The sequence below is a fragment of the Lepidochelys kempii genome, chromosome 24 (assembly GCF_965140265.1).
Source record: "Lepidochelys kempii isolate rLepKem1 chromosome 24, rLepKem1.hap2, whole genome shotgun sequence".
Taxonomy (NCBI): domain Eukaryota; kingdom Metazoa; phylum Chordata; order Testudines; family Cheloniidae; genus Lepidochelys; species Lepidochelys kempii.
In genome coordinates, this window is record NC_133279.1 from 10,100,265 (window position 1) to 10,113,954 (window position 13,690).

The 13,690-nt window shown below is 47.3% G+C and overlaps 1 protein-coding gene across 1 annotated transcript in view; it reads right to left on the minus strand.

Annotated features, from left to right (window-relative positions):
* Positions 1-13,141, minus strand: part of DCAF8 (DDB1 and CUL4 associated factor 8) — a 71,634-nt gene extending 58,493 nt beyond the window's left edge. Inside the window, exon 1 of the mRNA XM_073322950.1 lies at positions 13,055-13,141. The gene's annotated coding sequence lies outside the window, so the exon portion shown is untranslated. The remainder of the gene's footprint in view (positions 1-13,054) is intronic.
* Between the last annotated feature and the right edge of the window lie 549 nt (positions 13,142-13,690).

Below are 13,690 nucleotides of genomic sequence, written 5' to 3' on the forward strand. Positions count from 1 at the left end.
GTTATTCCAGTTTTATGCTCTCAAGAACACTCCAGTGGTGAAGGTGTGACCATCTAATTCCTGCCTCTCATCCCAAAGAGTAAAATCACCTTGTATATGGAGGATGTGTCGTGCATGAAAAGAACTCACAGGGAATCCCAACAGTATAAAGCATTGCTCATTTAGTTAGAGTCATTGGCGTCCTGTTCCAGTGTCATAGAATCATAGAATATCAGGGTTGGAAGGGTCCTCAGCAGGTCATTTAGTCCAACCCCCTGCTTAAAGCAGGACCAACCTCCAACTAAATCATCCCAGCCAGGGCTTTGTCAAGCCTGACCTTAAAAACTTCTAAGGAAGGAGATTCCACCACCTCCCTAGGTAACGCATTCCAGTATTTCAACACCCTCCTAGTGAAAAAGTTTTTCCTAATATCCAACCTAAATCTCCCCCACTGCAACTTGAGACCATTACTCCTTGTTCTGTCATCTGCTACCACTGAGAACAGTCTAGAGCTATCCTCTTTGGAACCCCCTTTCAGGTAGTTGAAAGCAGCTATCAAATCCTCCCTCATTCTTCTCTTCCGCAGACTAAACAATCCCAGTTCCCTCAGCCTCTCCTCATATGTCATGTGTTCCAGTCCCCTAATCATTTTTGTTGCCCTCTGCTGGACTCTTTCCAATTTTTCCACATCCTTCTTGTAGTGTGGGGCCCAAAACTGGACACAGTACTTCAGATAAGGCCTCACCAATGTCAAACAGAGGGGAACGATCACGTCCCTCTGCTGGCAATGCCCCTACTTATACATCCCAAAATACCATTGGCCTTCTTGGCAACAAGGGCACACTGTTGACTCATATCCAGGTTCCCGTCCACTGTAACCCCTAGGTTCTGCAGAACAGCTGCCGAGCCATTTGGTCCCTAGTCTGTAGCAGTGCATGGGATTCTTCCGTCCTAAGTGCAGGACTCTGCACTTGTCCTTGTTGAACTTCATCAGATTTCTTTTGGCCCCATCCTCCAATTTGTCTAGGTCCCTCTGTATCCTATCCCTACCCTCCAGCGTATCTACCTCTCCTCCCAGTTTAGTGTCATCTGCAAACTTGCTGAGGGTGCAATCCAGATCATTTATGAAGATATTGAATAAAACCGGCCCCAGGACCAACCCTTGGGGCACTCTACTTGATACCGGCTGCCAACTAGACATGGAGCCATTGATCACTACCCGTTGAGCCTGACAATCTAGCCAACTCTCTATCCACCTTATCATCCATCCAGCCAGCCTTTATTTCTTTAACTTGCTGGCAAGAATACTGTGGGAGACCGTGTCAAAAGCTTTACTAAAGTCAAGGAACAACACATCCACTGCTTTCCCCTCATCCACAGAGCCAGTTATCTCGTCATAGAAGGCAATTAGATTAGTCAGGCATGACTTGCCCTTGGTGAATCCATGCTGACTGTTCCTGATCACTTTCCTCTCCTCTAAGTGCTTCAGAATTGATTCCTTGAGGACCTGCTCCATGATTTTTCCAGGGACTGAGTGTCAATAGCATGGCCAGACAGAGAGTGGGAAGACTTTCCCAAGTTGCAAGAAGGGAAGCTGGGGAGGTGTGCTTCTGGCTCACAGTGGTTTTGAAAGCCCTTTGCCTTCGCATGCTGCACATTTTGGCCAAGCCTCCAGTCAGCGTGAAAGCTCCACTCCCAGGCTGTGGCAGGGCCAGGGTAGTGTTCATAAAGGCAGGGAACAATGAAGTGGTGCCTTTAAAGGGAATTCACCTTTATAGATTCCAAGGCCAAAAGGGATCATTGCGATCATCAGACTGACCACGTATAACCCTTCAGCTGTTCTGAAAAACCCAACCAGGATGTTGGCACTCACTTAAAGATATTTATGAGATTCTTTAAGCATTTTGCTGATACTTGGCACCACTCGGGAGAAGTTCTTTACCCAAAATGATTTCCAGTCATTTGTGAATTAATTCCCTCCCTCCCAGGCAGGATGTGAAGCTTATTAGCTCTACTGTTACTGCGGGAAGAGAGAGTAAGTGGAGTGAGGCACCTGCTGCTCCCATCCACTTCATCAGCAGCTGTGGGGGCTTGGCCTCTCAGGTGGTGGAACAAGTGGAACCTGGCTCTCTCATCCCCTGCTCGCTGCAGTAAGCGTGCTGCCTGGCTCGCGCTGCTCACCAAGAGAGGTCAGTGCTGAGGTGCTTTACAGGCTGACTCAAAAAGGTGACTGGGCCAACAATGGTGGAAAACGCGGCCTCTCTTGCAGCAGAAGAGGCCAGGCAGAGCTGGCGATTCTATCTGATTTCACAACCTTGGCATGGTCCAAACCTGGAGGGGAGAGTATCGAACAGCCCTTTTTCAGGCCAATGCATGCCCCAGAGCATCTCTAGGGGGCACTGTGTTGCCAGAGGTAGAATCTTTTGTCCTGACTGCTGCCGGTCATGTCATAGAATCATAGAATCATAGAATATCAGGGTTGGAAGGGACCCCAGAAGGTCATCTAGTCCAACCCCCCGCTCGAAGCAGGACCAATTCCCAGTTAAATCATCCCAGCCAGGGCTTTGTCAAGCCTGACCTTAAAAACCTCTAAGGAAGGAGATTCTACCACCTCCCTAGGTAACGCATTCCAGTGTTTCACCACCCTCTTAGTGAAAAAGTTTTTCCTAATATCCAACCTAAACCTCCCCCACTGCAACTTGAGACCATTACTCCTCGTTCTGTCATCTGCTACCACTGAGAACAGTCTAGAGCTATCCTCTTTGGAACCCCCTTTCAGGTAGTTGAAAGCAGCTATCAAATCCCCCATCATTCTTCTCTTCTGCAGGCTAAACAATCCCAGCTCCCTCAGCCTCTCCTCATAACTCATGTGTTCCAGACCCCTAATCATTTTTGTTGCCCTTCGCTGGACTCTCTCCAATTTATCCACATCCTTCTTGTAGTGTGGGGCCCAAAACTGGACACAGTACTCCAGATGAGACCTCACCAATGTCAAATAGAGGGGAACGATCACGTCCCTCGATCTGCTCGCTATGCCCCTACTTATACATCCCAAAATGCCATTGGCCTTCTTGGCAACAAGGGCACACTGCTGACTCATATCCAGCTTCTCGTCCACTGTCACCCCTAGGTCCTTTTCCGCAGAACTGCTGCCTAGCCATTCGGTCCCTAGTCTGTAGCTGTGCATTGGGTTCTTCCGTCCTAAGTGCAGGACCCTGCACTTATCCTTATTGAACCTCATCAGATTTCTTTTGGCCCAATCCTCCAATTTGTCTAGGTCCTTCTGTATCCTATCCCTCCCCTCCAGCGTATCTACCACTCCTCCCAGTTTAGTATCATCCGCAAATTTGCTGAGAGTGCAATCCACACCATCCTCCAGATCATTTATGAAGATATTGAACAAAACCGGCCCCAGGACCGACCCTTGGGGCACTCCACTTGATACCGGCTGCCAACTAGACATGGAGCCATTGATCACTACCCGTTGAGCCCGACAATCTAGCCAGCTTTCTACCCACCTTATAGTGCATTCATCCAGCCCATACTTCCTTAACTTGCTGACAAGAATACTGTGGGAGACCGTGTCAAAAGCTTTGCTAAAGTCAAGAAACAATACATCCACTGCTTTCCCTTCATCCACAGAACCAGTAATCTCATCATAAAAGGCGATTAGGTTAGTCAGGCATGACCTTCCCTTGGTGAATCCATGCTGACTGTTCCTGATCACTTTCCTCTCATGCAAGTGCTTCAGGATTGATTCTTTGAGGACCTGCTCCATGATTTTTCCAGGGACTGAGGTGAGGCTGACTGGCCTGTAGTTCCCAGGATCCTCCTTCTTCCCTTTTTTAAAGATTGGCACTACATTAGCCTTTTTCCAATCATCCGGGACTTCCCCGGTTCGCCACGAGTTTTCAAAGATAATGGTCAATGGCTCTGCAATCACAGCCGCCAATTCCTTCAGCACTCTCGGATGCAACTCGTCCGGCCCCATGGACTTGTGCACGTCCAGCTTTTCTAAATAGTCCCTAACCACCTCTATCTCCACAGAGGGCTGGCCATCTCTTCCCCATTTTGTGATGCCCAGCGCAGCAGTCTGGGAGCTGACCTTGTTAGTGAAAACAGAGGCAAAAAAAGCATTGAGTACATTAGCTTTTTCCACATCCTCTGTCACTAGGTTGCCTCCCTCATTCAGTAAGGGGCCCACACTTTCCTTGGCTTTCTTCTTGTTGCCAACATACCTGAAGAAACCCTTCTTGTTACTCTTGACATCTCTCGCTAGCTGCAGCTCCAGGTGCGATTTGGCCCTCCTGATATCATTCCTACATGCCCGAGCAATATTTTTATACTCTTCCCTGGTCATATGTCCAACCTTCCACTTCTTGTAAGTTTCTTTTTTATGTTTAAGATCCGCTAGGATTTCACCATTAAGCCAAGCTGGTCACCTGCCATATTTACTATTCTTTCGACTCATCGGGATGGTTTGTCCCTGTAACCTCAACAGGGATTCCTTGAAATACAGCCAGCTCTCCTGGACTCCTTTCCCCTTCAAGTTAGTCCCCCAGGGGATCCTGGCCATCCGTTCCCTGAGGGAGTCGAAGTCTGCTTTCTTGAAGTCCAGGGTCCGTATCCTGCTGCTTACCTTTCTTCCCTGCGTCAGGATCCTGAACTCAACCAACTCATGGTCACTGCCTCCCAGATTCCCATCCACTTTTGCTTCCCCCACTAATTCTACCCGGTTTGTGAGCAGCAGGTCAAGAAAAGCGCCCCCCCTAGTTGACTCCTCTAGCACTTGCGCCAGGAAATTGTCCCCTACGCTTTCCAAAAACTTCCTGGATTGTCTATGCACTGCTGTATTGCTCTCCCAGCAGATATCAGGAAAATTAAAGTCACCCATGAGAATCAGGGCATGCGATCTAGTAGCTTCCGTGAGCTGCCGGAAGAAAGCCTCATCTACCTCATCCCCCTGGTCCGGTGGTCTATAGCAGACTCCCACCACTACATCACTCTTGTTGCACACACTTCTAAACTTAATCCAGAGACACTCAGGTTTTTCTGCAGTTTCGTACCGGAGCTCTGAGCAGTCATACTGCTCCCTTACATACAGTGCTACTCCCCCACCTTTTCTGCCCTGCCTGTCCTTCCTGAACAGTTTATAACCATCCATGACAGTACTCCAGTCATGCGAGTTATCCCACCAAGTCTCTGATATTCCGATCACGTCATAGTTCCATGTCATGGCAGCATGTGTAATTCCGTGGGCAAGTTAATGATCGGAAGGGAAGGGGGGTGTCAGTTGATTCATAAAACTCTACACAATCATAATTTCACAGTGTCTCCCTCTGTGGCATGGCCGGGGCACTCACTGCCCACTCTGCCCCTATTCTTAGCTCCAGGACCCCAGGTAAGGGGAAATTTTGATAATGCACTGTCACTGGAAATGGGTCGAGTTGGTAATCATTCGAAAGCCCTTTCTCCCATGAACACAGTGGTACCAAACATGAGAAACCTAGAACAACTATGCAAATACACATCCAAGAAAATGTTTAGAAATCAAGAGTTTTTTAAATTATACCTTAACGTGTGTGTCAAACCTGCCGCCCTCCCAAAGCTAAATTGCGGCCCTTGCCTGACAACATCGTGTTACCAGTTAATGCTCTGAACATGATACCAGCATAATTTTTGTAACGGTACAGATTACTATAAGTGGAAGGAGTGCTGAAAGTTGATTTGCCATCATCGGCAAAAAGCAACAACGCGGTTCAGTGGTATTGATTACCAGCTTTGTATATGATGTCACAAGAGTTGTAATGAGCGTGATGCTGGCAGGCCATGGGACAACTCATCCAAAGGCCCCATTTCTCAGCCAAACGCTGACAAACACACAGAGCTGGAATTGGTCTGGCTCCCCCGTGGGTTAATATTGTTAAAATAGGTATTAGAGTTATAAAAATATGCTAAGTGATTAGACTTTATTGAAGGCTTGTCAACTGCTGCCTGCATTAATCTCACTTATAACATCCATATCCCCTATTGAAAGATTGGCATTGAAAGCATCTACAAGTCACCAGAAAGGAAAGAGACAAACTAACTAGTGTGAAATCTAAGTCTCCAGCCGGAGGCTTTATCTGCTGCCCCACACAGAAGGCCCAGTGACACCCAACTGTTGTGGAACATCAGATGACAAAAGACTTTATGGGGTGCAAGGAGGGAAAGCAGTCAGCAAAGAGGAGACATGCAAGTGAGTTCCTCCCAAGAGCTGAATCTGCAACTCAAAGTAGAAAGGGGGAAGAAATAAAAAGCCCCAACAAGGAGGAACTGTATCTTTTATGCTTCTTGGACTCTGAGGGTATGTTGACACAGGGACAAAAGACCTGTGGCACGGCCATAGCTGGCCTAGGTCAGCTGACTCGGGTTTGCAGGGCTAAAAATTGCTGTGGAGACATTCAGGCTCAGGCTGGAGCCCAAGCTCCGGGGCCTCCACCCTTGCAGTGTCCCAGAACTTGGTCTCCAGTCTGAGCCTGAACAGCTGTACAACAATCTTTCAGCCCGAGAGTCCAAGCCCTGCAAGCCTAAGTCATCTGACCTGTGGGCTTTTGGTCCCTGTGTAGACGTACCCCGAGAGGCAAGGATTACTAAGCATAAGCGAAAGATCTCCAGGGCTTGGCCTGGGTTAGCCCTAAAGGACATATAGAGCTTGCTTTGTCCTAGAAGCTTCTATTAGTTTTTGAAATTTAAGATTAGAACTCATTTGTGTGTCTATGTTTACCTGCTTTAACCTTGTAAATAACTTTCATTTCATAAGAAAGTAAGAACAGCCATACTGGATCAGACCAAATGTCCATCTAGCTCAGTATCCTGTCTTCTGACATTGAGAAACACCAGGTGCTTCAGAGGGAATGAACAGAACAGGTAATCATCAAGTGATCCATCCCCTGTCGTTCATTCCCAGCTTCTGGCTTTCCTCTTCCTGGTTAATACATCTTTGGATAGTTTATTTAGGATTGGCTACAAACCTTGCCTTTGATGTGAGACCTAAAGTGCAAATGACCTGTCCTTTGGGACTGGATGTAACCTGAATATTGCTGGGATATTTGGGGGTAAGGGACCCTCTATCACAAAAGGTAAGCTTACGTGCATGGTGAGATAGGTCAGAGTACCCAAGAGTCACAGAGTACTGTCTGTGACTCCATGGTTAGGCTGTTATAGGCCATGAGGAGTTTACACTTAATAAATAGTTGGTGAATGCTAAGTATAGCATTCACAGCCAATGTGGGGTTTGTGTCCTGCTTCTTCACAGCCTGCCGTGAGGATGGCACTCACACTCAAGTCACTATAGGACAGCTTGAACAGGAGGCACTGGTTAAGATGTCAGCATCCAGCAGAAGTTACTGGAATCCGTCTGCAAATGGTATACACATACCTAATGTACATTATGTAACATGATTAATTACAATCCCAAAGGAATTTATTCCAAAATCCTTGCTTTTACTTTGGTCTTGATCAGTTTTAGGTATCAATGGGGAGACAAAGAGTACTGACTAGTGGCTGAATCTTTGGCAAATACCACTGTGAGGAACCTGGCTAAACACAATGCTCTGTGTCACTTTACATGCACCCATAAACTGAACTTGGCCAGCTTGGAGAGGAAGTACATCAAGCATCAAGAAAAAGTTGAAGACTTTGAGACAAGGCCAGCTGTGGGCAAGACTTGCCTTATATTAGGTCCCACAACGTATCCCTCAGAGCTGTGTTCCTATCACTCAGCTCCTGGGTAGCAGAGGTGGCCGGGACCCTGGGGGCTCCAGCGGCGATTTAAAGGGCCCAGGGCTGTAGTGGTGGCCGGAGCCGTGGGCCCTTTAAATCGCCACCCAAACCCCGCTGCCAGAGCCCTGGGGTAGCAGCAGCGGGGCTCTGGTGGCAATTTAAAGGGCCCTGGGCTCCGGTTGCCGCTACCACCCTGGGCCCTTTAAATTGCCACCAGAGCCCTGCTGCCGGAGCCAGCAGAGATTTAAAGGGCCTGGGGTGGCAGCGACGGCCGGAGCCCCAGGCCCTTTAAATCGCCTTCTGAGCCCCACTGCCAGACCCCCGGGGTAGTGGTGGCAATTTAAAGGGCCCAGGGCTGCGCTGCGGTAGCGGCAGCTGGGAGCCCCTGGCCCTTTAAATCACCGCCAGAGCCCCGGCCGCCGCTGCTACCCCGGGGCTCTGCCAGCAGGGCTCAGGTGGCTGGTAGCTCCCGGCAGTGATTTAAAGGGCCTGGGGCTCCCAGCTGCCACTACAGCAGCCGGAGCCCGGGGCCCTTTAAATCTCGATTTAAAGGGCCCGGGCCTCTAAAGGCTCCCCCTCTTCCAGTTGAAGTCGTGCCCCCTGCTCAGGACTCCAGAGTACCGGTAAGTCCTTTAAGTTACTTTCACCCCTGCAAGGGGTGCATTTATACCTGCTATCAATTGGGCAAATTATCAAGCAATGAAATGGCTCCAGGATGATCAAGCACATCCAAAACTACCCTCTCCTATCAGGCAGGGATGGGTCTTGGAGGATGAACTGATCACACCAGTTATGTATGAAACACCATGCACTCCCAAATCAATCCTTCAGCTAATCAAATGCTCACGTGCCAACACCAGATGCTCACCACTCTGCAAAAGTTTGGCCAGCAGCCTGCTTTGTGTGGAGATGTGTGAATATGATGCAGATGAGGATCAGGGTGACAAAACATCTCGTGCTGGTGGCCTAAAGAGGGACAACACTGAGGAATATATGTTTTCACTCCGACATGCTGAGGCTAACTTCCTGAGGATTACTAAAGCCCAGTGTTCCTTGACGTGTGAGCAATGCATCCCTGCATAAAGTAGAATTCAATAAATCCTGCTTTTTAAACATTCTCAAATATACATCTGTGCAATTGTTCTAGGCTTGTCATGGTTGGTACCATTGTATTAGTGGGAGAATAGGCTTTCGAACAACCCCCTACTTGACCCATTTCCAATGACCTATTATCAACAGTTCTACTACTTAAGGACCTGGAGCGAGGGTGTGGGGAGCGAGTTGCCCCACTGCACCACAGAGGGTAACACACTGAAATGACACCCACCCCCCTTCCATTTCTATCACTAACTTGCCCACGGAATGAGATTTTACTCCATTGTACTCCCAGGCTATCATTAAAGATCCCCACACACCTCTGAGAGCATTGACCAGCCCTGTCCTGTGGGTATTCCTTTCCGCATCCTCAAATAGCCCCTGGAGTTTCATCCGGGTATCAGTAATCAGCATTAAACAGGTTTCAGAGTAACAGCCGTGTTAGTCTCTATTCGCAAAAAGAAAAGGAGTACTTGTGGCACCTTAGAGACTAACCAATTTATTTGAGCATAAGCTTTCATGAGCTACAGCTCACTCCATCGGATGCACTGTGGAAACTGCAGAAGACATTATATACACAGAGACCATGAAACAATACCTCCTCCCACCCTACTCTCCTGCTGGTAATAGCTTATCTAAAGTGATCACTAGCTTATCTAAAGTGATTACAATGTGTATGATAATCAAGTTGGGCCATTTCTAGCACAAATCCAGGTTTTCTCACCCTCTGCCCCCCCCCCCCAACTCACTCTCCTGCTGGTAATAGCCCATCCAAAGTGACCACTCTCTTTACAATGTGTATGATAATCAAGGCATTAAACAGGGCGTGACACATGGCTAGAAAGGGTTAAACATCCTGCAAAATAAATAACCCTCAAAAGACCTGTGGGGAGATAATGTTTGTGTTTTGTGTATTTACATATGGGTGAGTAGGGTCCACAATGTAATCAACAATCCCTGTCTATGCTGTATTCTGATCATTCAGAGGTCAAAAGAACATCCGAGCATTTAAATGAATTGCAAACACGGGATTTCTCTGTATTCATCTCTCTTTGAAATGTATAGTAAATAATCTGTGAATGGTGGAGGAACAAGCAAATGGCCTTATGTTAATTTGTATAGCTAAGTACCGGTGATGGATCTCCTTCAAAGTAATCCTAATTACCTTTTGTTTCCTAAGGAATTCCAACTTGTCAAAAGAGATCCTTGGGCCCTGATTCTGTCATTTCAGATCTGCTTAGACTTCTTTAGGGGAAGTTTGAGTCACAAGACTGAGGTCCCAGTTGTACTGGTACGCCCTGAATATGAGATTTGGACATTGGATTATGACCTATGAACTGAATTCTAAAGGAACTCTTTGCAACTACAAAGCTCACCATCTCTGCTGTGAATCTGAAGCTCAGTTAATTGAACTCATGTCTGTCTGTATATTGATCTTTTAACCATACTCTCTCTCTCTCTTTTGTTTTTTGAATAAATTTTAGTTTCGTTAATAAGAATTGGCTGTAGCGTGTCTTTGGGCAAAATCTGAAACATCCATTAACCTAGGAGGTTAATCCTTTGGGATTGGTCTGATCCTTTGGGATTGGTAGGACTTTTTCTTTTATATGATGAAACAAGATTTTCAGAAATGATCATATTTGACGTGGGTACCTGGATGGAGGCCGGAGGCTGGATCACTTTAAGGGAACTGTGCTGTTTGGACTTCTGAGTAACCAGTAAAGTAATAAAGAAGCTTTTTTATGCTGCCTTGGTTAATCCAAGTATTGGAATAGCCACCAGGTTTACAGGGATTGTCTGCCCCGTCCTTTGCAGTTCACCCTAATTGAGTGACCATAGCTGGCTCCCCCCTAGGACCCAGTCACACGGTTTTTTTAAGAACTGCTCACAATAAAAACAGCGGTCATGAGAGGCAACTGCAATCCACTGGTAAGTAGAGTCAGAGTTTAAAGCCAGAAGGGGTGGCCAGATCATCTAATCTGACCTCTTGTATCTCACGGTCCACCAACCCCACCCAGCACCCACACACTAAACCCAACAACCAAAGTAGACTGAAGTATTCCAGCCCGCACGAGACAAGATGATGTGCCACAGGCAGAGAATAGGAGAGACCAAGGTGCACCAGTGTCCGAGGCCTCTGCAATGGCAGGAAAATGATTCCATGAGAAATACCTAGATAATCCTGCCAAGTGGCTCACATACTGAAGAGAAAGGCAACCCCTCCTCCTGCAGGTCATTGCCAATCTGAGTTGGGGGGAAATTCCCGCCTGACCCTACTGTGACACTATACCATAGAGATATGGTCATGATATGAATACGGCATAACTAAGATTTTTTTGTACAAGATGGGACATATAAGGTATCATTGGAAAGGTAATGATGTACTGACTATGATTATCCTATTTGTAGGCATGTATCATTTTTGTATCCAAAGTTGGGAATATTGGCTATGTACCTATTACAACTGTGTTTATACCTGGGGAACGCCCACCAGACAAAATGCAATCAGCCTGGATGGGCCATTAGGGGGAACACTAGGACTTTGAAGATGCTAATCTCCCACCTTCCTGAGAAGTTTCCAGGGATGCTGCAAATAACCTTCACTCATGGCTGTTTTGACACTGCAGGGTTATGTGACCATGTCATCTGGTACTGGATTCCATCTTGGACTACCTTCCACTAATAGGGGGTGGGGATCAAACTGGGGAAAAAAGGATTCCCGCCATATGTAAATCCTATTTAAGGCAGGGAAGTGAGTTAATCTAGGTTCTTTCTTCACTGAATCCCCGCCCAGGATGACTGCTGGAAACATCGAAGAAACAAAGAGAAGGGGGTGGGGGGGCAGAATAGCTGAGCCCAGGCTGGAAAAGGTTAAGGCCTTTAAGGTTAGAAATTACTACTTGTAAGCAGTTTCTTTAATGTATCAAGCTTAATTTGTGTGTTTTATTTGTTCCGTAATCTGCTTTGCTGTTTCCTATCCCTTATAATCACTTAAAACCTATCTTTTGTAGTTAATAAACTTGTTTTTGTTTATCTCTAAACCAGTTTGTGGAATTCATAACTGGGGGGCCAAAAGTGTGCTTATCTCTTTCCACATTGAGGGAGGGGGCAAATTTCAATTAGCTTACACTGTACAGTTCTCGGTGCAGCGCAAAACAATACAATTTTGGGTTTACTCTCCAGAGGGGAGTGCACTTGAGTGCTGGACAATCCCCTAGCTGAAAGCCTTTCCACGCAGTTCTTATTTCAGTGTCTGTGTCTTTCTGCAGCTGGGCGTGTCCCTACCTGTGTGTGTGCTAGAGGAGACACAGCAGGACAGGGTGAGGGAGCCCAGGCTGCTGAAACAGGGAGGCTCAGTGGTACCCCAGTACATTAGGTGGCACCCCAGAGTGTGTGTGGGTGCGGTAACCCATCACACCCACATATGGCAATCAGGGAGACTCTGAGCAGGTGAGCGAGAACCAGCCAGCCAAGCACCTGAGAGAATGCTGGATGCCACCTCAGAGGTCAGGCCCTCCCTGTCCAATGTCCCACCCCCAGCCGTGGCCATCCCTGATGCTTCAGAGGAAGGTGATATAAAACAAAACAAAAAATCAGAGAATACATTGCAGGGGTAGCAGGAGAATCCTTTCCTGACCCCTACAGGCAGCCTGCAGAAATACTGAAACATGAGCTTTTAGAGACATAAGAAGTGAGCCCCAGGGCTGCTGAGCCCTGCCCCTATCATCACACGCAACCTCATCACACAATCATACTCCTACATTTGTCCAGCTCTCTCTTAAAATTGTTTGCTCCCAGCCCCCAATTCCTAAACAGAGGCTGTTCCAGAACCTTCCCCCTCCGAGGGTTAGAAACCTTCTAATTTCCAACTTGTTCACGGCCAGTTTATCCCCATTTGTTCTTGTGCAAACATTGTCCTTTAGCTTCAATAGCTCTTCCCCATTCCTGGGATCTCCTCCAACCCTCGCTGTATTTATAGAGAGCAATCATAGCCCCACTCAGCTTTCTTTTTGCTAGGCTAAACAAGCCAAGCTTTTCCAGTCTCCTAAGACAGGCCCTCCTGTCCCCTGATCATTTTAGTAGCTCTTCTCTGCACCTGTTCCAGTATGGGTGACAGGAACTGGACACAGTATTCCAGCTGAGGTCTCCCCAGGGCCTTGTACAATGGTATTAATACTTCTCTCTCCCTACTGATATGCCCTAGGATTGCATTTACCTTTTTCGCTGCTGCGTATCATTGGTGGCTCATAGTCATCTTGTGATCAACACACAGCCAGGGCTCTCTCCTCCTCCTGCTTCCAACTCATGAGGCCCTGGCTGGTAGTAGATATTCTTCTGATTAGACCCTAAGTGCATGACTCTGCACTATTGAACTTCCTCCCATTTCTGTCACTCCTGGCCTCAAGGTCATCCAGATCTTCCTGCCTAACAGTCCAGCCCTCCTCTGCATTGATGACAACGCCCAACTTCGTATCAGCAGCAAGTTTCAGTAGCACACTCCTACTTTTCTTGCCAGGGTCATTACTACAAAGACTGGCCCCAAGAGCACTCCTTGAGAAACTCCAGTAGTCACCTCCCTTCAGTCCAATAATCCGCCTTTTAGCACAACCCATCTCCCCTGACTTCACTAACAGTGTCCCAGCTGGCACCCAGTCAAATGCTTTGCTGAAATCCAAGTATGTTGGATCTTCTGCAATTCCCTTATCTGAAAAAAAAACAAAACCCACCAGTTATTTTCTCAAAGGTGGCAATCAGGATAGTCTGGCATGATCTCCATAGGGTTAACCCTTGTTGCATTACATCCCCTCTAGAAGGTGACCAGATGTCCTGATTTTATAGGGACAGTCCCGAT